A 22,891-nucleotide genomic window follows, 5' to 3' on the forward strand; every position below is an offset into this window, starting at 1 on the left:
TTAAGCAACAGTAAAAAGTCAAAAATTGTTCTCTGACACATGTTGGGGTGTAGATACTCTTGCTTATTAGTCAAATAAGGACTCTATAGTCATAATAGATGGTCTGTGGGAGAAGGGCAAAGCTGACATCCTTTTAACAAAATAAGGCAGCCTAATAATGTGCTTGAGATTATAAGGCCATTCCACCGCACCTTGGAGAAAGGCTTAAAAAAAATCCCACAGGAAAAGTGCTAGATAATTATTGTGAATAGACTTTTTAAAGATGAATGGAGAATAGTCATCCTTTCAATTGGATTCCACAGGGCATGGCCACAAATTTTAGCCTTTGCTCCCCAAAATAAACAAACAAACAACAAAAAACACATAATCAACAAGTTCCCTTAACAGTGTGCTGAGTGCCACCCTACATAACGCCAGATTGTGAGGTATATACCCTTCAAGATGAACTAGATGCAAAACATACACCAGGTATAATAAAAGAAGGAGAAGATGGGCTGTAAACAGGGGAGTAATTACATGGGCTGGCAAGGCTAGCAGATGTCTTTAGGGAACTAGAGAGCCAAAGGAGCCAGGAGGGCCTGGTATGTGACCCTGGCCACTTGTACCAGCCAGCCTGTGCGCAAGAGGGAACAGCTTGTGCTCCCCATGGAGGGACAGGGAAGCAATTAACTCCAACATTCCCTTCTCAAGGAACCCCCCAGCTCCTCTCTACCCCCTGAAATCCCAGCCAGCCTCAGAGAGTATCATGGTAATAAGCCAGATCCCAACACTGCCCCCCAACAACTGCCCCCTATCCCAACTTGGGAACCTTTTACTTAGAGCTTGCTCTTTCTGTTGGTGGAAGAGGACACAGAGAGACAAAGGAATCCTGCCTTCCTTTGCTCATCTGCAGGGCTTTCCAAGTAGGGCAGAGTTTTACAGAAAAAAAAGAAAATCTACTTTTCTTCAAGGGGAGGACCTTATACAGAAAATAGCACATGGGAACAGTTTCAGGGAAGGTCTGAGAAGACTGCGTGTCTCCTGACCTAGCTCTACCATCTCATCAACTTGCTGAGCTCATATTTAAGCATACAAGAGCTCTTCAGACTGCACATAGATTTTATAATGCCACCTACCAAGGGCCTAATTTGGAGGGCTCTGGTAGAGGCTTATGAAACACCAATATGTAGGGTGCTAAAAGCCTTACCTTTCATTCATTTAACAAATATTTAATGAGCATATACCAAGTGTCAGATGTTTTGCCTGGTGCCAGGTCTACAATGGGGAATCAGACATCATCTCTGTCTGCCCTGGAGAAATTGTGCCTAGAGGACAGCCCTCTCAACACAGGTTAGAACTACTGTTCTCAACCTGGATAGATCTCAATACATCTACACATTAACTAACATCTTCGTCTAAAAAGCAGTATTTTAAAAAATTTCATCATCAATACCAATACCTATACTGAGTATTACTGTACCTACTGGGTTACTGCCCTGTAGATCTGCCTTAGTCTTATTCACTGTCAGTACTCCCAATATACTCACATTTTGGAGAAATAGGATACAAAATGGCTTATGTTCTCAAGTAGCTTACAATCTCCTTTGAGAAACAAAATATTTACATGAAACCATAAATGATAGAGTGGAAAAGATACTATGGAAAATTCATGCAAATATTCAATAAATAGGCTGCATAAAATTTGGTATCCAGGCTGCTCTGCGTATGGAGTAGCCATTCTTTATTCCTTTACTTCTTAATAAACTTGCTTTCACTTTACTCTAAAAAACCATGTGTTATCCAAATCATAACACTTCTCAGAGCAAAGGGGAGAACTATTAATACTTAATATTGGGAATGTCTCTGGCAATTCAAAACCTAAGATCACTATTTTCACAAATCCCTTTTTTTGGGAGGTGAATTCTCTAATTCAAAAACCATATTCAGTTCCTCATCAAAGAAATATTTATGGAAAATTTACCATATTCAAGGTATAATGGCAGGCTTTTCTAGAGGTAGGCTTTGAGCAGGAGCTCACAGAGATAAATAAGACATAATTCTTATTTATCTATTTATTCTTATCTATCTGTCTATCTAAGACATTAAAATACCATAAACGCATACCATGTGATGTTCTTATGCTCAGCTTTTTGCATATGCATTATCTCATTTAATCATCAAAACAACCCTAGGAGATAAACAGTATTACTACTATTTTATAGATGAGGCTTCTAGTGGTTAAGTAACTGTCCAGGATCCACGGTCCCTCTGGCTGTAAGGAGCTGGCATTGGAACTAGGTACATCTCACTGCAATACCCAGCTCCTACTCTGTGACAGGTACTGCATGGATTATTCTGAGGAGGAAAACATGTATTTCTTGTTAGAGTAATCAAGGATGACTCAACAGGGGATAAGTGATGTTAGATATAGATCTTGAAGGACTGAGTTAGAAGGATTTTAAAAGGCAAAGAGTAGAGGGGATGGCAACCCAGGGAGGTGGAACAATGGACCAATAGCCTGGAGCTGGAAAGACTAAGCATTGAGCAAGGAGGAGTCAACTTGGCCAGTACTTCATAGTTCTGAGTAGAGGACCTAGGAAGTGTAAGACTGGAAGACAGGTAAGCTGAAGTCACCTTTCCCTTTGTGTTTAATTTAAGCAAATAGGAAACTCAGTTTGCATGCCCTGAGTACACTCCATAGTGAATTTGCATTGATGCCAACCAGTTCATCCAGGTCAAGATGTCTGGGAGGTAGAGGGCTTCATACAACTGGCCTGAAGGGGGCATTCTATCATCCAAAGGCATGACAGTGCCAACTCATGGCTGGATGCAGTTCTGGCAAAACTGAAATGATGTAAATCAATCTAATTTTTTTCCATAGAAATAATGTTATAATGAGTGTGACATTTCATATAAATGGCTGGATACCCACGTTCTCATAAAAAGCACCCCAAATGCCTTAAACAGTAGTCCCATAACTTGTATCTGCTGAAGAATAATATCTTCAGTGTGTACATGTAAATTAAATTGGCTGGTGTCATAGTCATAATTTTAATAAGTCGAAACTATCCCAGGAGACAAAACCTTTGCAATATTGGGAGGGACTCTAGGACAAGTCAAAGTTACTCCAAAGAGAGAGGCTATGCACAAGGCCAGGAGGCCACCAGCTGGCAGAAAGCTGCCGTAAAGAACAGAAGGACTGGCCAGTGACCCAAAACCTGTGGGGTCAAGTCGTAGGCAAAAGGATTACAAGATCAAGGCCAGCTGTAGAGCATGTCCCTACCTCCAGGCTCTTCCTCATCCACATAAAGTCTCCTAAAGCAATATTTCTAGTCTTACTGCTCTCCTGCTCAAAGCCTTTCAGTGACTCCCCATTTCCTACCCAGTTCCAAACTCCATGTCTATCACTTAGGGCCCTCCAGAATCTGGTTTACTGTCCATCCAGCCTAGTCTTCCACTACATCTACTCCAACAAGCTAGGCTGTAGAAAGATGGCTTAGTCATTATTCTCAAGCATAAGAGGCATCTTTATGCCTTTGCTCAGGCCATGAGCTTGGCTTGGCAGACTTTCTTTATGATCTGTATCATGATCTATTAAAACTTACCTAGACATAAGACCCAACTCATATGCCAGCTGTTTCATGAAACATGATACACAAGAAATGCTCTGTAAATATGTCTGTGGGTGAATGGATGGAAGGAAGGAGGGAGGGAGGGATGAAGGAAGGGATGGATGGAAGAGATAGAGGCAGGGATGGATGGAAGGAGAGATGGAGGGATAGATGGGTGGACAGAAGCAAGGAGGGAGGGAGAGATGAAGAAAGGGATGGAGGGAAGAGAGAGATGTGGGAGGGATGGATGGATGGATAGATGGAGGGATGAATAGACAGAGGGAAGGAGGGAGGGAGGGATGAAGAAAGGGATGGATGGAAGAGAGAGATGGGGGAGGGATGGACGGATGGATAGATGGAGGGATGGATAGATAGAGGGAAGTAGGGAGGGAGGGATAGAGGGATGGAGAGAAGAAAGGAGGGCTAGATGGATAGAAGGATGGATGAATAGAAGGATGGATGGAGGGATGGAGGAAAGGATGGGGGAGGGATGAATGGATGGGGGATAGAGGCAGGGAGGGAGGAAAGTATGGAAGGATGAATGGATGGAGGGAGGAAGGGAATGCTGGATGAAGGGATAAATGGATGGATGGTGGAGGACCTCATAATGAATCTCTCAGCTGGTATAATCATTCTCCTGTCAGTATGCCATAGTACAAATTTGTTCCTATTTTAAAACGTTGCATGCTCTCTTCTTCCATTAACATTTGAATACAGCTCTTCTCTTCCTTATTAAATGGAAGGCTCCTGAAGGCTGAATTATATTCATCTTTGTATCCCACACAAATCCGAGTACAAGGTCTTTCACAGAATACGTGCTTAAGATATCACAGTATCAGTAGTATGGTATACCCAGCAGCAGGCAGAAAACATGCATAATGGAAAGCATAATCCATGTAAGGGATGAATACTAGATATGAATGGCTGTAAATGGACCTACGTCAGCTTTAACTATTCCAGACAAATTCAGGTCTCTAATCTGAAGTTACCTTTAGGCAGAGACAGACAAGGTCATCACCTCTTACTCCTCCTTCAGGCCTCAATTCTGGCACCATCTTTTCCCTGAAGCCTGAGAACACTCGCCCTGCCTCACCCATCCTGAGATTCTAAGCCCTCCCTCTCCTCACTCTCGGCACTGGGCACACACCCCTTTAAGATACAGGCTGAGTGTGCTCCTATGTAACTACTGCCCCCGTGTCTCTCTTCAGAGCAGAAGAGTTGGCTTTGCTCATCTCTGTGACCCATTATTCCAGAACAGTATTTGGCACACACTTGGCTCTTAATAAAGACTTCTTTGTAAGTACTTCATTTTAGAAGTACTTAGCTAATATTCTGGGTTTTCTGTTTGTTTGTTTGTTTTGAGATGGGGTCTCACTCTGTCAGCCAGGCTGGAGTGCAGTGGCACGATCTCAGCTCACTGTAACCTCTGCCTCCCTAGTTCAAGTGATTCTCCTGCCTCAGCCTCCCAAGTAGCTGGGATTACAGGTGCCCACCACCATGTCCTGCTAATTTTTTATATTTTTAGTAGAGACGGGGTTTCACCATGTTGGCAGGCTGGTCTTGAACTCCTGACCTCAAGTGATCCACCTGCCACAGCCTCCCAGAGTGCTGAGATTACAGGCATGAGCCACTGTGCCCGGCCCAATATTCTAATTTTTAAACATCTACCAGGTACAATCATCATTGTTAACAAACCCAGGATATGTTGCTAAATCTCTTAGGGTCATAGGACATAGGCTAGGCTTTACAGTCAGGCAGCCCCAGCTGGGAATATCAGCTCTGCTTCTTACTAGGTTTGTTCTCTTAAATAAGTCACTTACCCTCTCTAGGCTGATTTCCTCACATCACATCGTCCATAGGGATAACAACACCTACCCTGCAGAATGTTGTCAGGGCCACAGGTTATGTAAATAAGCACCTAACAGAGCTCCCAGCCATTGGTTGTTGCTCAATAATGATAGCAATTATAATGACTAGACTAAGAGGATAGGTAAAAGTAAATGTTGATATATTTTTTTCAATGACTATACGTATATATTGTTTTAAATTATAGTGTATTTTTACAAAATCAATCTTAAGAATTTAATTCAGTAACCCCATACATAGTCCACATCTTTGGGGCTATAAATTATTTGTCATGCTTTCAGTAAGAAACTCAATCCAACAGGCAAAGGAAACATAATGGAATACATAGATGTCTTGAGTTTATAGAAAAACATGCAAAATATTAGGCTAGGTTCAGTGGCTCATGCCTGTAATCCCAGCACTTTGGGAGGCCAGGGGGGCAAATCACTTGAGGACAGGAGTTTGTGGTCAGCGTGGCCAAGATGGTGAAACCTCGTCTCTATTAAAAGTACAAAAATTAGCCGGGCATGGTGGTGCATACTTGTAATCCCAGCTACTCATGAGGCTGAGGCAGGAGAATTGCTTGAACCCGGAAGGTGGAGGTTGCAGTGAGCTAAGATCGCGCCACTGCACTACCGCCTGGGCAACAGAGTAAGACTCTGTCTCAAAAAAAAAAAAAAAAAAAAAAAACAAAAAACAAAAAAAGAAAGAAAGAAACAGAAAATGCAATATATGGCACAGGAGGTAAGGCTATAGGATCTGTCTTCAAACTGATTTCTGCTTCATGGTTTTCCAAGGAGAATTGAAAAAAATAATCAGTGGATAGGAAAGAGGATGTTTCCTCAACATTAAATATTCAAAGCAGGTCAGTAAGAGCACTACACATCAGGAATTCTTCATCAGTCTCTGTGCCTCCCAAACATTAACTATGTAAGCGGTACATGTGTACACCATATTGAGAAAAACCGATGTGTTTTGGACAGAGTCTCCGAAGAACAAAAATGAGTGTCTAGCTTCCTGTGTAAACCAATGTCATTACATTCAAAGAACAGTACATCAGGAAATTCCCTAGAAAATGTCTGTTTTCATGAGGCGCGTGCATGTGTGTGTGTGTGTGTGAGAGAGACAGAGAGAGAGAGAGAGAAAGCGCAAACAAGCTGATGGCATTCCACCATGGAATGACCTCAGAGCACTGTAAAGCAAATCATTAAAAATGCAACACATGCAAACTCTTCCACTGCAGATGCAGAGGGATTAGTGAAAGCAGAGTGGTCACTTAAGATCAGTTTAAGAAACCTGGCTGCTTACAAATGGGAGTAAGTAGGTGGATTTTTCCAAACCACCCTATTTACATCTTCTAAACCCTATCATTTTGTGCAATGGCTAAAATTTCATGCATGTCACGAGTGTTTCCCCTCCCCCTGCACACAATGTAGCTGCTTTGAAGAATGTCAGATTAGAAACAAGGAGAAAAAAGAGCCATTCTTTTAAAGTCTCAAAAATTCACAACTAAATTTAAATTACACAACTTTCAGTTGAAGTAAGAAAGGCAGAGCCAACAGTCCTTACATCATGGTATGAGAATACTTCCTAACACATTCTCTCCACACGGATTTCACAGACCTCACCCCCCATGTTAAGTGTGTACACTAAGTTAAATCCTTTACGTAGCAATTATCCTAACAGTGCCTTTAATTCTTCAAACTAACGGATATCATATCAATGAGTAAATAAATCCAAAAGAGGTTCTGATTCAACCTCAGATCAACATGGAGTAGCTGAAGCCAGATTTACCCTCCTGCCTGAAAACAGCGATAGAAGTAGACAACATGCATGAAACAATAGCTCTCAAGATGCTGGGAGCCACCTGGCAGGAAGGGACAGTGGTCCCTGAAAGAAGGGAAGCAAATGAGGTGAACTCTACAATTGCCCCAGCAGCTGGCCTGGAGAGAGTGTTCAGGCCATGGCCTAGGAAAGGGTGACCTAGGCAGAGATCAGCAGTCCCCGAGTGGAGGACTTGGAGATGGAAGTCCAGGGAGCCAAAGATGGTTAAAGGTCACAGGGTGAAATACCAGGGAGGACAGCACTACACCGAGCGAAATCCAAAGAGCTGTGAATATTCAGTTGAGTACTGATTGATCAGCACGTGAGGAAACTACCCACAGCCAGGGAAAAACCACCTGAAAGTATTAGAGGGAACAGTGCCTAGTATTCACAAAGGGCCGCCAGCTCTGTTCCCAACAGCCAGAGGGGAAAATCCCATAATTTATGGGGCATTGGTTAGAGTACTAAGAAAGGTCTTGCCTTGATAGCGGAGAAAAATCCACTCTAGACTAAATGCTGCCCTGGTCCTACCTAACAAAGCTTTTTAAAAAGAAAGACATAAAAAGATCATACTGTTTCTAAGTATCTTATACCATGCCCCATAACAAACCTCCGTAAAATTTTTAGGAATTCAGAAGTTTCTAGTAGCCAATAAGGTAGAATTCTGGCATCTAATCCGAAATTATGAAGTAGAAAGTGGAAAAGTGTGACCTATAAAGAGGAGAAAAATTAACTGATCAGAACCGACCCAGATGATAGAATTAGTAGAAAAGGACAATAAGACAGTTTTTTAAAAACTGCATTCCATATGTTCCAGAAACTAAAGAATGGCTGTGTTAAGTGGAAACAATATGGAAAAGATTAAAAAGACCAAAATTAAACCCCTAGAGAGGAAAAGTTCAAAATTTGATATATATAATACACTGGATGGCAGATTAGACATTAAGGCAGATAATACATTATTGAAGAAAAGATTAGTGAACTTGAAGACATGGCAATAAAAATGATTCAAAGTGAAACAGACAAAATACTTGGCCCTACTTGAAGTCCACAATTCCGAAATTGTGTCTGAAAGTTAAATGCTACCACTTATTCTGAGGCTTAGACGAAATTCATTACATCATTCAAGATCAATTGAACACTGTAAAAAAAGTGTTTATTTTTGTTAATAAAATTATGACTTTATAATATTTAATATAATTATTTCACTTTATAATCTTTCTATTGATGGATATATACACTGTTTATAAGATCTGTCACTGCTATGTATACAGCCAAATATACATCAATAATGAAAACCCATAGGCAGGTTATTATTTTTCAGTTACTATAGTCAGAATTATATTAATGCAATCAAAATTGTTATGAGGGCTAATTTCACTTAAAGGGTTATATTCTTTGTTTTTCTGATCTAGTTTCTGACTATCTTTTGTTTCACCTATGTCTCTCTGTTATCTGTGGTTGAATCTTCTGGATTCTGAAAATCATTCACACTTATGATTTTATTAACATATATACATGGATGACATACATATTTAATTGATTTTCCTTAAATTTGCCCCTTCATTGTAGTAAGAGATAGTATATTATTAAATCATTTAAATTCAATCATGTATAAGATATAAGACATTATGTCTGGATGCTCCATCATCAGTTCAGGGTTTTTTTTTTTTTTTTTTTTTTTTTTGAGACATGATCTTGCTCTGTCACCCAGGCTAGAGTACAGTGGCACAATTATGGCTCATTGCAGCCTCAACCTTCAAGGACTCAAGCAATCTTCCCACCTCAGTCTCCTGAGTAGCTGGGACTATAGGTACATGCCCCAAAATTTTTTATTTTTTTGTAGAGACAAGGTCTCACTGTATTGCCCAGGCTGGTCTCGACTCCTGGACTCAAAGGATCCTTCTGCCTCGGCCTCCCAAAGTGCTGGGATTACAGGCATGAGCCACCATGCCTGGCCTCAGATGTTTTTTAATATATTTGGCTTCTCTTTACAATCTTTCCTCTATCATTTTATTGACTTTCTAGCAGATCCATGCTGGTCACTGCAAATATAATGATGAATAAGACATAGCCCTCAGAGTCTATGGTCTAGAGCTAGACAGGTGAAAAATAATTTTACACCAGATCTATGGTCAAATATGGACAAAGCACTAGCAAGCAGAAGCAAGGAGATGACTAAGTGTGCTGGTGAGAGGGATATGGGAACACAGTAAGAAAAACTTCATACTGGAGATGATCTTTTATGTCTTGAAGCACGTACAAAAGTTCATCTAATAGAGAAATTGAAATGTGACATCAGAGGCAGAGGAAATAGCAACTGTAAATGCACCAAAGCATAAAGAAACCAGGTATATTCTGGGAATAAATAAATGTTGGTATTACTAATGTATACCCTAAAGCACTGGGAAGTCATCAAAAATTTCTAAGTTTGGGAATGACATGATTAGATTTGTCTTTTAGAGAAACAACTTTGGAACCAGTGTGGAGAATGGTGGGGAGTTGAGTGGAGACTTCGGGCAAGGACATCAGTCAAGAGTTGACTGCAATAGTTCAGGGAGATATGATGAAGAACTGAATTGGGCAGAGGTGGTGGGTTGGAGGAGGCTGATTACAGAGATATTTAAGAAGAAGAACTGACAGAATTTGGGAATCGGTTATATGTGTCAGTGTGATGAGAAGGTGAGAAAGGAGTGAAGGGTGAGTCCAAGGTTCTAGCTTGGATGTCTATAGTGATAGTGGGGCTTTGCATGGAAAGAAGGTAGGACAAACAAGTCTTGAGGGAAAAGTATGATTGTAAACGTGTCTAATTTGAAGTTTCTTTGGGCTATTTATGCAGAGATATCTAGTATATAGTGTATAGAAGTAGGAAACTAGAGCTTCTACTACAGAATAGTAGTCAAAGAAATCAAAGTAGATAAAACACTCAGTCTTTGCAAAGTATATGGAGTAACAAGGGAAATGAGAAAGTCTTGCTTAGTTCATTTTGTTCTACTATAACAGAATACCACAGACTGGGTAATTTATAACAAGCAGAAATTTTTTGCTCATGGTTCTGGAAACTAGGAAGTCTAAGATCAAGCCATGGCCTTCTTGCTGCAACAGCCCATGGTGGAAGGGCAAAGACCGACAAGAGACCGCACAAGAGAGGGACAAAGGGGGCTAACTAATCCTTTTATAAGGAGCTCACTCCCAAGATAACAAACCCACTTTCTCAATAACAGCATTAATCCATTCATGAAGGCGTGGCCTAATCACCTCTCCTTAGGTCTCAACACTGTTGCACTGGGGATTAAGTTTCCAATACTTGCTCTTTGGGGGGGACACATTCAAACTACAGCAAAGCCCTCTGACAGAACACTGCACTGCAACATTTAATAAGGCTGACTGGGAGACAGAATCAATGATGGAGACTGAGGAGTAATCGGGCAAGTAGCAGAGAAACCAGGGGCAACTGGAGTCAAGAAATCCAAGGGAGTAGAATATTTCAAGGAGGAGAAAGTTCAAACACAATAGAAAAGTCACATTAAATGAGAAAATTTTAAATGTCTACTGAAATTGCCAATTGATAGATCATTGAGGCCTTCTACATGAATAATTCCAGGGAGACTGAGACGTTAAAACCAGATTCCATTAAAACAAAAGGTAAAGAACTTGACATTTCTAACATAGATTAATCTTTATGAATTTCAAGCTGGGCATGGTGGCTCAGGAAGCCTAGTCAACTTATTACATTAATATTAATAATGATAATTGTGATCCTCATAAGTGATTATGGAGTACTCATTATCTGTCAGGCATTGTGCTAAGCGTTTCACATGCATGGTCTTGTTTAATTCTAGATAATTTAGATGACTCCACCAGAGTCTTTCTTGAATCACAAATTGCTAGTCTTCTGCACAAAATATCCAACTTGATTATCTGTACTTTAAGAATAAGAACTGCATCTTATAATTCCCTTCTTTTGTGCCATCTGGTAAAGTTTTGGGGACATAATAGAAACTCAATATCCTTTAAAACTCTTGATAACATACCAAGTTCTTGCTATACACATAACTTTATATTGGACAATAGAGAGGATTTTTTTTTTTTACACTACCCAATTCTATACAAATTTGGAAGCTTATTGGAGACACAAAGCATGCAGGTGAAAATTTAAATTATAGCTCTAAACATCAATTAAGTGCTACTACATTTATAATAGTACATGAGTGCAGTAAAAAAGAGATTGCTATGAGCTAGTGTCATGAAACAAATATTTATGCAGCTGGTAGAAGTTAAATTAGGGCTTGAATATTCTGACAGGCAAAGACAAGGCTTTCCAGGAGGTGGAAATGCCTGAGCAAGGGAATGGTCGTGCATCTCACGAGAGCCAAGAGTTCACAGCCAATGATTTATTTAGCAAAATCTTCAACCCTACTGTTCTTTGCCCCCAGTTCAGCCCATTTCCAGAATATATTTTTTCCTTCCTTATATTTCCTTAATTCATCTCTTTGTCTACTTCTCATGGTCACAAGCTCTGTTATCCTATCCTATTTCAACTACGACCACCTCCTCATCACTCAACTCACACTATTAGCACCGCTAAGAATCCACAGTTCTACTTCTGAAGTCGCTTTGGATTTCCTAGCACTCTGCACAACAGGACACATAGACTACCAGATACCATCCCCTGCGTCTGGCATTTCTCGTTCTTCACTCTAACTCACTGCTGTTTTCCCCACACAAATGTGCTCCAAGACCTCCTAAAGCAAACTATACATTGTCCTCTTCCAAGCCTCCCCTGGCTCAAAGTCAATCTTAATGCACAAGGCTCTAAATCATAATTTACAGCTTGGAAACCATTAATCCTGTACAGAAGGAACTGAGTTTACTGCCAATGAGTTGTTCAAATACTATGATAGATTCTGGTTCTATATGAATTTTTATTTAAGTTCTCTATAAAAATGTTTGTAATAGCACCAGAGGGTGTGTGTGTGTGTGTGTGTGTGCGTACATATACATATACACACAAACACGCTATCTCTCTCTCTCAAAGTGGGGAGGAGTGGGTGTTGAAGAATGACAGCTCCTTGAGGACAGGACACACTTTTGTTCAACTCGACTTGAACTGTATTAGCAAGGGCATGAGAGGACTTAAGAAACAAAACAAAATAAGGCAGATAGGTATGTTCTTCAAGCTATCCTTTGATCCTGGATTCTAAAGACTAAAATACAAACTAAAGTTGGAGGGCCCAAATTTTCTTCTTTGAATCTCAGAGATTAGGTCTATATATTTTAGAAATGTAATAGTACCTTCTTAAAAAATTACTTGGTAATTAACCTGACTGAAAGCTCTGGCTAAAATACTGCGGCTCCAGCTTAGAATACTCTATGGTTGTAGCCAATGCTAGAAAAAACACACTTTCAGTTCTAGGCTCTGTTCTCTCACTAAATTTCACTTTGGCTGTATGCTGATCATTTGATCTCATTTGGAGACGACTAGCAGTCACATATACACCATGAAGTGACAATCACAATGCCAAATCTAAGTTATTTCATTTCAAATAAGCATTGGACTATTATTACTAATTTAATAAGCAGGAAATTCCCATGTGTCTTATGTACTATGCTGGACACAACTTGCATGGAGATAAATATAACATTACTAATAAGTACAAGATCCTCAAAGTTCACACTCTGAGATGTAAATAATGAATGACAGCACAATTTTTAAGAGTAAAGAAATTGACAAGGCAACGGAAGAACACCAAGTAGGAAGTGAAGATAAGAATCTGCCTTGAAGAATTGTAAAATGATGCGCAAGAAAGTAACACTTAAAGTAGATCTTGGCTGGGTAGGATGGCTCACACCTGCAATTCCCAATGCTTTGGGAGGCTGAGGCAGGGGAATAGCCTGAGGTCAGGAGTTCAAGACCAGCCTGGCCAACATCTCTACTAAAAATACAAAAATTAGCTGGGCCTGGTGGCACACGCCTGTAATCCCAGCTACCCGGGAGGCTGAGGCAGGAGAATCACTTGAACCTGGGAGGCGGAGGTTGCAGTGAGCCAAGATCACGCCACTGCACTCCAGCCTGGTCAACAGAGTGAGACTCTGTCTCAAAAAAAAAAAATAAATAAGTAAAATAAAAATAAACTAAATCTCAAAGGAGGAAGGAAGGGATATGTATGAAGCATGTATTATTTGCCAGACACAGGTGACAAATTACCTCATTGTTGCCACCATTTTAGACATGGTGAATCTGAGGCAGGACAACTAAAGTCACCTGCTAGAATGCCACACAGCCAGCTTCAAACACAGCTTTGTATGTTTTGTCCAATATACAAGCTCCCTTCTAAAGGCAAGGAAGCCTTCTTTAGGTGGAAAAGTGAAATAATCTTTATTGCACTTAAAGTTTCCTAAAAATTACCTCTTACGAAATATTTACTTATAATGATTAACAGTTTATGGTTGTAGCTGTAAGTTTCTATCTGCCCATACAACGCTTTTAAAGCCGGGCACGGTGGCTCACGCCTGTAATCCCAGCACTTTGGGAGGCCAAAGCGGGTGGATCACTTGAGGTCAGGAGTTCAAGACTAGCCTGGGCAACATTATGAAGCTTCGTCTCCACAAAAAATTAGCCAGGCGTGGTGGCACATGCCTGTAATCCCAGCTACTTGGGTGGGTGAGGCCCGGGAATCTCTTGAACCCAGGAGGTGGAGGATGCAGTGAGCCAAGATTGCACAACTGCATTCCAGCCTGGGGGACAGAGTAAAACTCTGTCAAAAAAAAAAAGAAAGAAAGAGAGAGAGACAAGAAAGAAAGAAAGAAAAGAAAAGAAAGAAAGAAAGAAAGAAAGAAAGAAAGAAAGAAAGAAAGAAAAGAAAAGAAAGAAAGAGAAAGAAAGAAAGAAAGAAAGAAAGAAAGAAAGAAAGAGAAAGAAAAGAAAAAGAAAAGAAAAACAAAAGCTTTTAAAACCCAGTCCATTAAAAAATGCCCAGGAACCAGGCAAGGTGGGTCAAGCCTGTAATCCCAACACTTTGGGCAGCTGAGACAGGAGGACTGCTTAAAGCCAGGAGTTCAAGATCAGCCAGGGAAATATAGCAAGAACCTGTCAGGAAGGAAGGACAGAAGAAAGGAAAGGAGGGAGGGAGGGAGGGAAAGAAGGGAGGCAGGGAAGAAGGGAGAGAGGGAGGGAGGGAGGGAAGGAGGGAAGGAAGGAAGGAAAAAATTAGCTGGGCATGGTGGTGTGCACCTGTAGTCCCAGCCACTTGGGAGGATGAGGCAGGAGAGTTGCTTGAGCCCAGGATGCAATGAGCTATGATCACTCCACTGCTCTTCAGGCTGGGCAACAGAGTGAGACCCTGTCTCAAATTTTAAAAAAAGAAAAAAGGGGAAAAAAAGGAAAATGCTTGGGGTTCAAGGTCTACTTAAGAGATATGCAAAACTTCAAAAATGTTGCAAAATGTTGTGTCTATGTGCATTTTCCTGGGGAAAAGAGTCAGGAGCTTTTATGAATCTTAAAGGGGTTTATAAACCTCTACCCCAGAAAAGTCTATGAAGCACGAATCTACAAACTTCTGCTAAGCTTTTTAATGTTTTCCAAAAGGAAAAATACTTTTGTAAATTTAAGTTTCACATACAAGGAAATCCATTTCATATATAACAGGGAAGAAGATTCATATATTCTACTATAAGGTAACAACTTGATAAGGAGACACCGAAGTGACCCTTTCCCATGTTTCTAATAACTATTCAGGATGTTAACAGTGAAAGGACCATTTAGAAAGCTAATTTCCTTTTCATCATGCTTGTTAAGTGTTTACTTTAATTCACATCCTGTGTGACCCTATGGGAAAATTTTTAACTAATACTGGGGAAAATCCCATAGGGTTACACAGGATGTGAACAGGGCCTGTACTGAACTACCTTCAGCTTGAAAAATAAAATTAGATAGGTGAGTTTCACTTTCTGTTTGTCATAAGTTCCACTTTCTGGCTCCCAAAGCTTAGATCCGCAGTACATCCATGTCCGTGCAATAAAATCCCAAGATTCTCACTCTCTGTTAAAGGAAGGATTTCGGCGTGTTGTATAGCAAAATCCTTTCAGCAGAAAAATGCAAATCTGTGGTGCTAATCAAGGAGAGGCGGCTGGAGCACTCCCAAATGCTCCTCCATACCTGGGCTCACACACAGTTCAGCTGCCGTTTTCCATTTCCTGTGGAGAACATACATCATACCACTTCCCCTATAGAAAAAAGAAAGCAGCCCGATTTAATTGCTGATGGAAACATTGTCATACTTTCCACTGGCCAAGCTTGAAACTATTACTGATCTAACCTTCATTAATTTTTCCACAACAATTTGCAGAAATGTCAGGAAGCAGCTGTACGAAGACTGATTAACTGTCCTTATCACCACTACTTTACCAGGCTCGCTCTCTCTTCTCTCTCTCTCTCTGTATCCTCACCACCTCCCCTCCCTCTCTTCCAGTTTAAAAATATAATTGGGATTTTTCTGTTTTGGTTGGTATTGATGGTGGTATATCATACTCTGAAATATCCAGATCTATTTTTGATGTCTTTCAATGGCCCAAACATTTTCAGATCTGTAGGAGACCCCATGAAGTTTGGGACAGCATCCACGAAGGAAAAGGTTGCTTCCTGCTGATTACTCAGTTATAGCTGTTTAAACAGACGTTCATGAATTCAAGTCTTACAGCAACACTGCATTTATTAGTCAATCACAGACGCTAAAATTCACTTCCGAAATGTGAATTAGAAAATCAAATGCCCTTTTTCTATTTTTTTTTCACTTTCTTTTCTCCCTCATCATTTTCATTTGAGCTATACCATCTGTCCCAGCCTATCAAATAATGTACTGTGCATGCCTGGCAAAAACAAGTGGAACAGTACACCTCATAACCCCATGTAGGCAACCACTGAGCATCTATAAAAGTGGTACATAACAGAATCTGGCCATCTGGGGATAACTAGTTATAGCAAGCTTAGCTTCTCAGCCAGCACTCAGATTTGCAGACTTTTAACTAGTTGGCAAAGCATCAACCAGTGTTCAAGAAGAGAAACACTAACAAACATTTTTTTTTCAAAACACAAGAATTCAGATATAAATTTTCAAAGGTGTACTTGCCAATGTTGCTGACAAGAAGGCTTCAAAAGCAAAGATCAAGGCACTGTCATGTCCTTGAAACGGAGCCAGAGTCAATCCAAATCTAGCATTTTGCAGCATTACTAAACTTTTTGGGTATGAACATATTTTTCCTTCCCCATATTGCCTGAATATATACAAGCAAGGGATTAAAGCCGAACAGACTTTGAACCAAATGACATAGTACCTTTCAGAGACAGCTCCAGCAGACTGGGAAGAGTTCCTCCTAGGACTACATTTTAAAAAAAAAAAATCCAAAGGCTCTTCATCCCAGATACACTCATTCGTAGTCTAACCCCGAACCAAAGAAAGACAGATTGGACAACTATGGCTTAAAGCATTAAAGTAATAACTGGACATGTAGCATAGTGGCCCAGATCATGGACCATGGAGCCAGAATACTTGCTTTCAGTCCCATCTCTGCCACTTGCCAGACATACAAATATTCAGGCAAGTTACCTAACCTCTCCGTGCCTCAGTCTTTTCATCCAGAAAATGGGGATACAAATAATATTGTTAACAGAATTATACAGCATTTAAAAATGGCACGAGGAAGTGAACTCTAAATGCTAGCTGTTAACTGTATATTTTTCTGTTGATATTTCAGGTATCTATTAGCCTAATAGTGAGGAGGAAATAATGTGACATGAGTTCCTAAATTAATTTAACAAAGCCCACTGGGTTGGCTGAAAGATTTCCCCTGATAATACTCATATTGCTTGAAACACCACCACCAAAACTAGGTCAAGCAATCAAGGCTAAATATTCTATTGTTTCTGTTGACTATCCCCTAGCTGTCACAGGACAGCATGCCTTGTGATGCCATGGGACATAGAGGCAGGCATGGCTGGAGATGACCACACCTCACCACCACCTCCAGGCCTGGAAAGCAGGGGTGGGGAGAAAGCCACCACAGACCAGCAAAGTGCAAACAAAGACAGAAGCTGGCTTGGACTTCGTCATAATCAAAGTACTCATCAAAGAAGCCAAAGGCACTCATTCCCTTGGCACTAAGACCAGGGTTGAGGTGCCAGGAGGCCACACAGTGCAGGAAAGACGCTACTTTTAATTCCGGCTCCACCATATGACCTTAAGTAACTCTCACACTCTAAAGCTTTAATCTGCAGTAAAACACAGGATTTCGTCTACATCAGACCTTTTGAGTCTTTTGGCTGCCATGACCTCCTTGGCAGTCTGATGAAGCCTGTGGGCTCATTCTTAGCAGAATGTTTTAAACTACACTGGATTACAAAGGAAACCAATTACCATGAATATAGGTATCTCAAAATAACTTTCAAAGCAAACTTGTTGATAGTAATATACATAATTCTTTATTAATAATTAAAAACAAGATATAGTGCAGGTCTAATATTCACCATAATTCGGAGTAGTCATAATCATAAAGATACTTTGAGATATGAATCACAATGGTAATGTGATATGAAACTGTCTGTGATTTCTATTGGTGACAACATCACTGACACTGCTGAAACTACTGTCATTTGTTGCTTACATGAATAATGAAGGAAGTGCTAAACTTCAGTTAGAGATTAATGAAACAGTTTTTTTCTCAACCAAATTTTCTGAATTCTGTCCATTTGCGGTTAAGAGCCCCAGCCTAGGTAAATAATAAATCCCTTTATAATTCCATTATCTCAGATCAATGATTGCATTGTGTCCCTGGCTCCCTCCACAGAGAAGATTCACAAAGAGAAATAAAGCAATTCCTATTCTTTCCAACTGTGTGGAGAAAAACAGATTTACAGGATAGAAGTGTCTTTCCTCATCCCTCTCCAAGTGAGGGAAGGAACACTTATTGACTTGGAAATGAGTTACCCAAACACTATCAAGCCCTACCAGCCTACAGGCAAATACATAAGAAGTGACATTAACACCAATTAACCACAGCTCCTGTTCCAGCCCCACCTGCTCACACAGGACCTCCAGTCCCCTTAAAAAGTCCCAACTAAGTATATCTAGGATTCCAGCAAGGGAGACTTACAAGAGCCCACAGGCAGTCTGACAGCCAGTCACAACACCATCTGCCATGGCTTCTTTCCTGCACCAGCTCCCCCTAGCGTCCTCAGGAAGGATCCCCTCTGCCGCCTCTGCAGATGGCGCCCTCAGTAAGAATCCTAATGCCCAGTTGCCCCCACAGACAGCAGAGTCCATACTTCCAGGAAAGAGGGGTCCTTGCCATGGGTCCCACACTTTAGAAAGCCTGCATATCACAAACAAGCACAAATAAATTCACTGAAAAATCCACAGCACCTTTATCATAGGCATCCAGATGTCCTGTAACCCTAAACCCCGCGACAACGGTTTAAGCCCCCAGGGAAATGCTTCTCTTGCCCAATCTCTTTGCACCAGTCAAAGAGTGACTGAGTTGGAATGCCCTGAAGGTTCGTGGATTGTGACATTGCAGTGTGGAGTTAGACATCATTTCCAAAGCAGAGAAAATTCAAGCAGCATTAATGCTTAGGTAAAAGAAAAGACTTAAGAGTCATTTCTCTCAGATGGTGTGGACGCAACAGATTCTCGCATAACAAGTGTAACCATGCCAAGCATCCCTTTCCTGGTTTCTCTTAGGGCTCTGATCAGTGGTTCTAGAATCGTTAATAATTAGAGCAGCATTTGGAACAATTGCACATGGCACTTGAAGAGTGTTTCGCAATTAAACAATTCTTATTCTTAAATTTGTAAAGATGTAACCTGCATGAAGCATGATGCCAATTCTTTACATTAGCAACTAAAATGGACACTAAAAACAAACTTGTGAATAGTTTTGCTTCTGTAAAAACAGCTGAGGATTTAATTCAATTTCAAAAAAATATTAAAAAGCTTCAGCAGCATTTAAATAATTTTGAATTTTAAATGTTTTATTCATTCATTTTAATATAGATTTATTTACCTTTCAGTTTTAACATGTGATTTTGGATATTTTGTAAGAAAAATCCTTTTTTTTAAAATAGCTTAATTTAAAACATTTTTATACTTATTCTAATTTACATATATGATGAAAATATACTAATATTTTGTATATGTTGAATACAATTACATTACATGCTTAAATCCTTTAGGTCCCGAGAATGAGTACATGTTGACACCTTAGTATATATAATTGCTTTTTTGGAGTTCAAAAACTTAAAAAGCAGAGATTTTTAAGAAGCAGTAGAAAATCTGAAAAGAGTCAGTCTGTTTAAATTTTAAAGCTGCAAATAATGAAAGTAAGCAGACTTGTCAAGCATGACCCATATAAAATTCACTAACAGGACATTAGAAATTATTTATTTAATAAAGATTTAATTACTGTTCAAAACAATAAAAATGAGCCAGAAAATTATTCTAGTCAAATCCACAACGTGAACTGGTCAGATGAAATCCCTGCAACTTCATGTTCTGTGCAAATAAAGATTTTATCACTGATCAAATGAAGAATCTTTGTGGGCCTCCATTTGAACTCTTGCCCCAGAGGCCCCATAAATACTGGCAGCAATGACCCTCCCCAGCTGTGTGTTCGTAAGGTCCAAATCAAGCTTGGCTTATAACCAATTCTCCTTCAAGACTGTCACCAAAGCAGTTCCGTCAGGTTTTTTGCTTCCACTCTTCTTCAGAATCTCACAAAGTTTATGCCTAATACCTTGTAGCCGTGTAACACAATGGCTCAGATCCAGTCCCAGAGGCTAGGGAGGCAACAGTTACACCCTTAATTGACCAACTTGGAAATCTTCTGCCCCATCTCAGCCAGCTACAAAACCATAGCTGAATACCAGTGAGTGATAACACATCTTAGGGGTGAGGGAGGGGTGGTTCTGCAATTTGAAACCAATAAAGTCCATACATTTATAGTTCACACCTCTGGAGCTGGTAGAAGGCATTTCCCTACCCGACATTAAAATTCAGGTCAAGTAGGAGGAAGAATGGCCACAGAGGCCAGAGAGAATGAAGGAAGATTCAGAAAGTGCCTTTTCACATTTTTGCTCATGATCCATTTCTTAAACTTATTGGACAAATCTTGTAGCAAGTTTTTTTCTTCCTAACAATTTACATGAGCACAATGAACATTTTCCATGGAGCCTGCCCTTCACACTTAGAAGCTTAGAGGAAGGATATTTCCTAGACATCTGGATTAAGGGACTGACTCCCACAGTAATCCATATCAGTATTTGTTTAAAGATCTCTATGGGGTCTTGATTTTCATGTTTTAAATAGAGAAATAATTTTAGAGGTTTTGCAGATACATACTAAAGTCCAATTACACACACACACACACACACACATCACATACCCCCAAAAGCACGAGGCTGAGTGGTGAAACAGTGAAGGGTTGAGTTGCTTGCCCAAGCTCTGCAAGCTATTCTATGAAATTCAGAGCAAGAACCTCAGTTTCCTGATGTTTCAACCAATGACCTTTCCAGTTAATCACTGAGCCCTCCCACCACAGCTAACTACTCACATTGTTGCCATGATATTGATATTATTCAATTTAGAAATCTCTTATTAAGGTTTTGATAATATTAGAAAATAAAACTTAGAAATCATTAAGCTATCAAGAATCATTCTTATATTTTATACATTATTATAAAATGTGTAAGGTCAAACATATCTAATTTTAATAGACATTACAGAAATTGTACAGAACATTTCCAAACTTAATTCTCTAAGGCATCTCAGAGAGTGTGACTAAAAATGTTATTGTGAGCTAAAAAGATTTAAAAATGTGTTCTCCAGAAAATGTTAACTAATTGCATCTGTTGTAAAGAATAATTAAAGTGCCAATAATGAATTTAATTAATTAATTTAAGGTGCCAACCTTAAAATAAAATTGTTTTAATTTTTTCAGCAGACTTCCAACATGCTTCAAACATATGCATATAAAAAGGGCATATGTAAAATAAAAATAGTAAATGATTATAATTTAATAAATTTAAAATAAAGCAATAAATATCTTCAAATAAATGAATTAATTATCTTCATCCACTAGTTTGCTTCTATATTCTAAGTAAAATCCTAAGTGAACAGATCTTCCACGCTAAACAGACCAATCATGTTTCTTCAGAAAACACAAATATCATATATCTGATTTAGAAATTTATTTTCAATATCTGAAAAGTATCTAAGCTCGTTAAAATAAAATATATCTTATTACATAATTCTTGGTTTAGGAGAAATTTCCGCTATGTGTATGTTTAAATAGCTTAAGAATAAAAACTTACATCAAGACTCTTAAACCAAGCTTGTCCTTTAATAAAGGACAAATTATTACCTGGGAAGGGACATATCACTACACTCAGGTTTACTGTGACCTAAGAGATTGGCTTAGGTCTCCCCAGTCTCAATGGTCCCTCACAATTCTGACCATGATCACTGGTTGAAATATCTTGCTAGTGCTTCCAAAGGTGGAAGATGTCCCCATATTTTGGGGAATTCCCTGAGGATATTTACGTGTACAGATGAACAAACATACTAACCCTATCTATCCCAGGTCTTCCCATAGAAAAGGAGAAAATCAGTCTAATAAAACATCTTACCACTTCAATTCTCAAGGAAAAGGAATCCCAATGTTGTAATAGGTAAAGCCTGATAAGAATGCCTGGCAATTTTTTCAGAAGCTCTGAGAATTTCTACTACCATGAACCTGACAGCTAGATTGTTGTATTCTAGCAGGCTGAGCACATTTTAGGGTTCTAAATGGCAGGGAATAGCTTTGTGGGGTAGAAACATTAGTATATAATACTCACCTCATAAATGTAATTTCAAACAAGCTGTCTACTCATAAAACAGGAGAGCTGACTTATATTGGCTAGTTTCCTATAAGAAGGACGTATTTTATCTAAAATTTTGCCTGTTTTCTCTGCTCAGCTATATCTGTCAGCTGCCAGCCTGGAATAAAACAGGAATTCAGCAAACGTTTGTGGATTGAGTGATCAAGTGAATGGATGAATGAGTGAATGAATGATTGTAAACACGCTCACTCTCCATACTGATGTACTTTTGTGCCTTTGTGGGGTTTAGGAGCAATTGCTTCTTCTTCCATTCTACTACTCCCGTTAATTTCTCTCTTGTTATTCCTGTTAAATTATAGGATGGTTTGATATAATTTAAAATACCCCTTTGTAATAATATGGGTACCTCTGTGAAAGTTCTTTTATCAAGCCCGGTTGGCTATATAATTGCTTGAAAAAACAAAAACCAACTAAACATAACCATGATATAAATTTCACCCCTTTACATTTTATAATAATAGGCTGTTCATCTTAACAAAGCAATTTCTGAATTTTTCTTTAACAAGCTCTATTATTATTCCTAAAGTTTCAATTATTAATAGTATCCCTATCACCTCCTGCTAGCATATTGCACCCCTGCCCTGTGTTTCCTCAGGCTGGGTGTGACAAAGTATGCCTGCATATGACTGTGTGTTTTGTCTATGTATTGGCACATAAATATCCTTGAGGACAGGAAAAGAACTGGTGTATGTGTCTGTGT

At 39.5% G+C, this 22,891-nt stretch overlaps 1 protein-coding gene across 14 annotated transcripts in view; it reads right to left on the bottom strand.

The window, feature by feature from the left end:
* HIVEP2 (HIVEP zinc finger 2) overlaps positions 1-22,891 on the bottom strand; it is a 195,440-nt gene that overhangs the window by 53,201 nt on the left and 119,348 nt on the right. For 3 of the 14 annotated variants that reach the window (XM_063813515.1, XM_063813514.1, XM_063813516.1), the window contains one exon: positions 15,418-15,485. The exons of 10 other annotated variants lie outside the window; for them this stretch is intronic. The gene's annotated coding sequence lies outside the window, so the exon portion shown is untranslated. Of the gene's footprint in view, positions 1-15,417; positions 15,486-18,407; positions 18,475-22,891 lie in introns of those variants that run through there. One more of the 14 variants, XM_063813517.1, reaches the window with a different exon arrangement.

This window comes from Pan troglodytes, chromosome 5, assembly GCF_028858775.2.
Source record: "Pan troglodytes isolate AG18354 chromosome 5, NHGRI_mPanTro3-v2.0_pri, whole genome shotgun sequence".
NCBI lineage: Eukaryota > Metazoa > Chordata > Mammalia > Primates > Hominidae > Pan > Pan troglodytes.